Below are 7,949 nucleotides of genomic sequence, written 5' to 3'. Positions count from 1 at the left end.
AGGCAAGCTTGCCAATTCAGATATGTAGATCTCCTCCCTTGTAACCGACTCTATGTAACCCTAGCCCCTTCTGGTGTCTATATAAACAGGAGGGTTTAGTCCATAGGACAACAACAATCATAATCATGGGCTAGCTTCTAGGGTTTAGCCTCTACGATCTCGTGGTAGATCAACTCTTGTAATACTCATATCATCAAGATCAATCAAGAAGGAAGTAGGGTATTACCTCCATCGAGAGGGCCCGAACCTAGGTAAACTCCGTGTCCCCCGCCTCCTGTTACCATCTGCCTTAGACGCACAGTTCGGCACCCCCTATCCGAGATCCGCCGGTTTTGACACCGACATTGGTGCTTTTATTGAGAGTTCCACTGTGTCGTCACGATAAAGGCTTGATGGCTCCATCGATCATCGGCAACGATGCGATCCAGGGTGAGGTTTTTCTCCCCGGACAGATCTTCGTATTCGGCGGCCTTGTACTGCGGGCCAACTCGCTTGGCCATCTGGAGCAGATCGAGAGCTACGCCCCTGGCCGTCAGGTCAGGTTTGGAAACTTAAACTATACTGCCGACATCCGCGGAGACTTGATCTTCGATGGATTCGAGCCCACGTCAGGTGTGCCGCACAGTCACGATGAGCATGACCTAGCTCTGCCGTCGGACGGTATTCGGGAGATCACACCTGTGGCTACTCCGGCCCTTAATCCGGAGCAGATCACGCCATCCAAGGACGGGTGGATGGACCCCGCCACGGAGGCCGCACACTCAGCGGCGATAGAGCCGAATACTGACTTCACCTCCTTCGAGACCTGTGTTGCCGGACAGTTGGATTCGTCCCTAGCCACGGGCTCCGAACCGCCTGCGTCCGTGCCAATTGAATCTAATTGGGCACCGATCATGGAGTTCTCCTCCGCGGATATCTTTCAGCACTCTCCCCTGGGCGACGTGCTAAATTCATTAAGGTCTCTCTCCTTGTCAGGAGACCCTCGGCCGAACAATGTCCGGCTCGAGTGGGCAACGGACGACGAAGAAATTCGTTCCCCACCCACCACCCACTTAATAGCCACTGCGACGACTTAACCGACAGGCTCGATTTCGGCTCCGAAGACATCCATGGTATGGAGGACGATGCAGGAGAAGAACAGGAACCACCGCCCACAAGGCGCTGGACTGCCACCTTATCATATGATATATATATGGTGGACACACCCAAAGAAAGCCATGTCAATAAGGCAATGGAGGATAATTCCCTCGAGAAGCAACTTAAGCACCGGCGTCATCGACGCCGCTCTAAGCCCCGCCATAGCAAAAGCAGCGATACCGGCACAAGAGACAATAACGTTGCGGATAGTGCCGAAGACAAAGACAATCCCCTCCAGCCAGGCTTCGAGAAGGAGGATGGGCAAGCTAGCCCTAAGAAACAGGCGACAGACGGAGAATCAGAAGAGGACACTTACATGTCCCTCTCCAAAGACGAGGCGAGCCTCGGCGATGAAGAATTTATCGTGCCTGAGGATCCCGTCGAGCAGGAGCGCTTCAAGCGCCGGCTCATAGCCACAGTAAAAAGCCTGAAGAAAAAGCAGCAGCAGCTTCAGGCTGATCAAGATCTGCTAGCGGATAGATGGACCGAGGTCCTGGCAGCCGAGGAATACGAACTCGAACGCCCAACCAAAAGTTTCCCAAAGTGCAAGTTGCTACCCCAACTCGGAGAGGAACCATTAAAGCCTACACTACCAGCGTATGATACGGCTGACCGGCCGCCCCGTGGCCGAGACAAAGCGGCATATAAGCCCGAATTCCAGCCCTCACCCGTCGCCAGCCAAACAAAAACACCAAGGCCCGGGGAAACACGCAGGACCCGCAAGACATATTGGAAAACAAATCAGGACATAATAGATCAGTCTACGGATCACGGGGGCGCGCCTCAACGTGTGGCGATGACCGTCACGCCGGATATACTAAAAGAAAATCCGGCCGGGCCGAATACAGCAGACAAGACTCGTATGAACTGCGTCGTGATATAGCCCGGCATAGAGGCGCCGCACACCCCCTATGCTTCACTGATGAAGTAATGGATCATGAATTCCCAGAAGGGTTTAAACCTGTGAACATTGAATCATATGATGGAACTATAGACCCCGCAGTATGGATAGAGGATTTCTTCCTCCACATTCACATGGCCCGCGGGGATGATCTACACGCCATCAAGTATCTCCCGCTAAAACTCAAAGGGACGGCTCGGCATTGGCTGAGTAGCTTGCCGGCATATTCCATCGGAAGTTGGGAGAACCTGGCAGACGCATTCCTGGACAACTTCCAGGGCCGATGACCCAAGTCACATCATCCAGCGGCCCGGAGAGTCAGCCAGAAATTCTGGACTCGGTTCCTAACTAAAAAGAACCAAATTGTCGACTCTCCGGATGCCAAAGCCCTAGCGGCTTTTAAACATAACATCCGTGACGAGTGGCTCGCCCGACATCTCGGCCAAGAGAAGCCAAAATCCATGGCAGCCCTCACGACACTCATGACCCGCTTTGGCGCGGGCGAAGATAGCTGGTTGGCCCGTAGTAACAACACAGCAAGCAACCCTGGCACATCAGAGGCCAGAGATAGCAATGGAAAACCCCGACGCAACAAACACAAGCGCCGCAAAAATGGTGAAAACGCCGAAGATACGACAGTCAATGCCGGATTTAGTGGCTCTAAGTCCGGTCAGCGGAATGGGCCACTCAAAAATGACAATTCGGGTCCGCCCAAATTGGACCGCATACTCGACCGCCCATGCCAAATTTATGGCACCCCAGGAACACCAGCCAATCATACCAACAAAGAATGCTGGGTCTTCAAACAAGCCGGCAGGTCAGGCGCCAAAAACAAAGATAAGGGGTCTCAAAGCGATTATGGCGACGAGGACCCCAGATCACCGAATACAAGAGGGCAAAAGAAATTTCCCCCACAAATCCAAACGGTGAACGTGGTAAACGGCACCCACACTCCCAACCCGGACCAGATGCACACCCATAGGGATGTCGACTTAAGGGAACCAGTCATCCCACAATATAAACTAGGGCCGATCACCTTCAACCGCACGGATTGTCCGGTTAACACCAATCAGGGCAATCCAGGCGCACTAGTCCTCGACCCAATAATTGACGGGTTCCACCTCACACGAGTCCTTATGGACGGAGGCAGCAGTCTAAACCTGCTTTACCAGGACACAGTGCGCAAGATGGGCGTCGATCATTCGGTGATCAAGCCCACTAAAGCCACCTTCAGAGGTATTATACCAGGTGTGGAGGCCAGCTTTACAGGCTCCATCGCCCTTGAGGTAGTCTTCGGATCACCAGACAATTACCGTGCCGAAGAGTTAATCTTCGACATCGTCCCATTCCGCAGTGATTATCAGGCACTGCTCGGACGAACCGCGTTCGCTCGATTCAACGTGGTGCCACATTACGCCTACCGTAAGCTCAAGATGCCCAGTCCGCGCGATGTCATCACGGTTAATGGCAAGGCCTAACTCTCCCTCGCCACCAAGGAGTATACTGCTGCTTTAACAGCAGAAGCAACGAGTGGCACCTTCCAATCGAACCTCGAGTTGACGGCCAGGCTCCCGGACACCGCCAAAGGACTCCGAACTACTTCGCGGCAGGATATCCCGGCTCGTCCAGAGCTTAATTAAACACTCCGGCGAAGGCCAGGACAGGCTGCATACCGCGGCTCAACCGCTCTCCGGCACACATACATTTCTTAAATTCCCTTTGCAGGTTCACCCTTGCGCCGACCAGGACTGGCGATTTGGAAGCAGCTCGAACACGCAAGGGAATCCTTAGATATTCCCCGCAAGGACCATCCGACTATACTCCGGATCAGCACACAGCTTCTCCCCCTGGTCTCTTTTTTATCTCTTTACCTGTACTCATACGCATCGACGTACCATTCAAATACAACATGTGGATTTATATGACGTTTATCTGCTGTTATTTCTTATTGAAATTCTTTTGTCAAGTGGCATCCATACGCCGCGATACGCCTTAAATATGCCAGGGGCTTCGTTTTACCCATAATACGGCAATGAAGTCCGAACGCATTCATGGAAGTTAGGCACCCCGAACTCATAGCATTATATGCATCAGCTCCTAATCATGTCTTGGGTCAAATGTTGGGTTTGCCCGGCTCCCATGTTTTGCTGCCTTATGTTCCGCTATATCTGCTAAGGCGGCATAGGGAGAACTACTGCGATTGTGCCCCGGTTCTTCCGGACGAGCACCTGAGTAGAGAAAGCCGAAAACTGACTGTCATGATACGGCGAGAGCTGGTCAGCTGTTCGAGAGGTTGTAAAATCTTCAAGGATTTCTCCCGCATAATGCCATAACTAATGCAGCGTGCGATGGATCGATTTTCTTCCGATCAGGTGCTTATAGAGCCCCTCGTGCGGTCTTCCGAACACCACGGGCTGCGCCTACCTTCCTTTTCTAAAGCTCCTATGGCTAAGTGAGAGTGGTAAAGCTCTATAGTCCGATTGCCTGGTTCGTTGTGCTGAACACCTCCTTCGAAGGACCCAAAACTGGGATAAAGAGTGATCAGGTTTGTAACGCCCACGATGCGGCTATATCTCCCACGTGTCGAGGCACGACTTAGAGGCATAACCACATAGTGGTTTTGTCGCAAGAAGGGTCATCTTCACACAATCCCATGTAATGAACAAGAATGGGATAAATAGTTGGCTTACAATCGCCACTTCACACAATACATAAATATCATTCATACATCATCCAAAATACAATCATATAGACCGACTATGGTAAAAATCCAGATGAAAATAAGACAACCTCAAATGCTAGATCCCCGATCGTCCCAACTGGGCTCCACTACTGATCATCAGGAAAAGACACATAGTAACGACCACGTTCCTCGTCGAACTCCCACTTGAGATCGACGCCATCATCTGCACTGGCATCGTCGGCACCTGCAACTGTTTTGGTAGAATCTGTGAGTCACGGGGACTCAGCAATCTCACACCCGCGAGATCAAGACTATTTAAGCTTAAAGGACAAGGAGGTGCAAGAGGTGGAGCTGCAGCGGCAAAACATATATGGTGGCTAACTTGCACAAATGAGAGCGAGAAGAGAAGCAATGGAACGGACGTCATCTAGCAATGACCAAGAAGTGATCCTGAACACCTACTTACGTCATACATAACACAGACCGTGTTCACCTCCCGGACTCCGCCGAGAAGAGACCATCACGGCTACACACGCAGTTGATGTATTTTAATTGGGTCAAGTGACAAGTTATCTACAACCGGACATTAACAAATTCCCATCTGCCTCATAACCGCGGGCACGGCTTTCGAAAGATAATACCCTACAGGGGTGTCCCAACTTAGCCCATCATAAGCTCTCACGGTCAACGAAGGATAAACTTTCTCCCGGAAAGACCCGATCAGTCTCGGAATCCTGGTTTACAAGACATCTCGACAATGGTAAAACAAGACCAGCAAAGCCGCCCGAATGTGCCGACAAATCCCGATAGGAGCTGCACATATCTCGTTCTTAGGGCACACCGGATAAGTCAAGCTACGAGTAAAACCAGACCTCGAGTTTCCCCGAGGTGGCCCCGCAGGCTGCTCGGTTCGGACCAACACTCGAAGGAGCACTGACCCGGGGGGGTTAAAATAAGATGACCCTCGGGCTCGCGAAAACCCGGGGGAAAAAAGGCTTAGGCGGCAAATGGTAAAACCAAAGTTGGGCCTTGCTGGAGGAGTTTTATTCAAGGCGAACTGTCAAGGGGGTCCCATAAATCACCCGACCGTGTAAGGAACGCAAACTCAAGGAACAAAATCCCGGTATAACAGTAACTAGGGCGGCAAGAGTGGAACAAAACACCTGGCATAAGGCCGAGCCTTCCACCCTTTACCAAATATATATATATATATATATGCATTAATTAAATAAGAGATATTGTGATATCCCAACATATCCATGTTCCGACAGGGAACAAACTTCAACTTTACCTGCAACTAGCAACGCTATAAGAAGGGCTGAGCAAAAGCGGTAACATAGCCAAACAACGGTTTGCTAGGAAAGGATGGTGAGGGCTGACATGGCTAAAATGGGAGACATGATATAGCAAGTGATAGGTAGCGGAGCATGGCAATAGAGCGAACAACTAACATAGCAAAGATAGATGTGATTTCGAGGGGTGGTCATCTTGCCTGCAAGGTTCTCAGAGTTGTCGAAAGCTTGATCCTCGTAAGCGTACTCGACAGGTTCCTCGTTCATGAACTCGTCTCCCGGCTCTACCCAAGACAAGAACACAAAAAAACGGAACCACAATCAACAACGAGAAATGCGCAAGCAACATGATGCAAAACATATATGATATGCAAGATATGATATGCGATGCATATGCGTGCTCCGGAAGGAAAATGATGAACATGGAAGTAACATGGCAAACCAAACATGCCACTGGAAAGATGAGATGATTTCGGTCGAAATCGATATAAAGATCACCGGAATCGGATGCACGGTTTGCAAATGGCAAGCAAAACAAGAATGACACGAATCTGCGATAAACAGCAAGATAGCACTTAAAATGCAACAATTAACAATGCTACAGCACCCCAACATAGCAACAAAGCACATGGAAGTAATCTACAGGAGATGCTTGACAAAAGATGAACACTGAGGTACGGCTAGTTCACAACATATCAAGCTCAAACAAGCATGGCAAAAGTGCAAAAGATTACAGGTTCACAGACTTAGTGAAACACTGGACATGGCAGTAAACAGCATCAGGTAGCAATGTTCAGAGCACGAAATCAACATGCTACAGGAACTTAACATAGCAAAACAAGGCATGGTAGAGTTCTACTAAATGCACATGACAAAAGTCCCTTACTGACCATAAGCCAAAAAGGATCAGAAGATATGATGGCAAGCATGTAAACATAGCAAGTTTCGTTAACAGGTTCCAGACTTAGCAGAAAAACAGAGCATGGCAGAAATATTAATATGTAGGCCTCTTTGTGAGCTTGATGCACTCGCTACAGAGAAATGCATGACAAAACAAGCATACCTACAGTAAGATGGCATGTTTATGAAGCTATCCATGGCAAGAACAATTAGATAGCATGTATGGATCCACTACAATAAGCTTGGCAAAAATGCATATCATGTTAAGAATCTGCCAGAAATATTTTATAGCAAAAGTAGAGCAAGATTGAGTCATGCTATGCTTCTCTAAAATTGCAAACAATTGCAGGAATAGATCAATTACAACTGTATCTACAAAACATCCTTACTGAACATCTCCAAAATATGCATGGATCTCTCTGTAGCATCAAGTTTACATGGCAACAAAATTACAGCAGACAAGGAGTTAAGAGAAATCACTAAGTCCCTGAAATCAGAAATATTACGGGGCCTACTTTGCATGCTTGTGCTAGAAACCACAGAGATCACAAGAATACATGGACTACACCACTGGAAATATGGCATGGCATACTTCAAAACACATGTAGAGCTCATGCTCAAAAAATGCACAGATTAAATGATACAAAAATAACAAATCTCCAAGTTCTGATAAGAACCAGAGATTAACAGCAACTAGCCCTCTTCCAACGAAGATTTGTGCATCAATATGACCTTTAATGAACATGGTGCAATTGAACAAAATGAAGGGCATCACGAGGCGAAAACTTTGACATATTACACGCGCGAATCGGAGCTACATGCACAGAGTTATCGCATCGGGAACAGAGCAAGATGATGATGAAATTAAGGACTTTAAAAAAAAACGGGATCTCGGGGGAAAAAGTCAACAGGCCTCACCACAGAGAGATCGATCCAGATCCCGATCAGGGTTGGGTCGCCGGCGGGAGGAAGAGGCGCCGGAGGGCGACGGTGAGGCAGGGGCCGGCGGGGCCTGGCCGGAGGAGGGCGCCGGAAG

General features: G+C 49.2%; 1 long non-coding RNA gene across 1 annotated transcript; it reads right to left on the bottom strand.

Moving 5' to 3' along the window:
- Window positions 1-4,719: 4,719 nt before the first annotated feature.
- LOC141021499 (uncharacterized) lies at window positions 4,720-6,303 on the bottom strand. Its single transcript, XR_012182817.1, has 2 exons — window positions 6,214-6,303; window positions 4,720-4,971 (listed from the first exon to the last, which is right to left on the bottom strand). It is a non-coding gene; the product is annotated as an uncharacterized lncRNA (long non-coding RNA).
- Window positions 6,304-7,949: the final 1,646 nt, after the last annotated feature.

The sequence above is a fragment of the Aegilops tauschii genome, chromosome 4, assembly GCF_002575655.3.
Source record: "Aegilops tauschii subsp. strangulata cultivar AL8/78 chromosome 4, Aet v6.0, whole genome shotgun sequence".
Classification (NCBI taxonomy): Eukaryota; Viridiplantae; Streptophyta; class Magnoliopsida; order Poales; family Poaceae; genus Aegilops; species Aegilops tauschii.
Note: the sequence above shows the minus strand (reverse complement) of the source record. Positions and strands in the feature narration are given on the sequence as shown.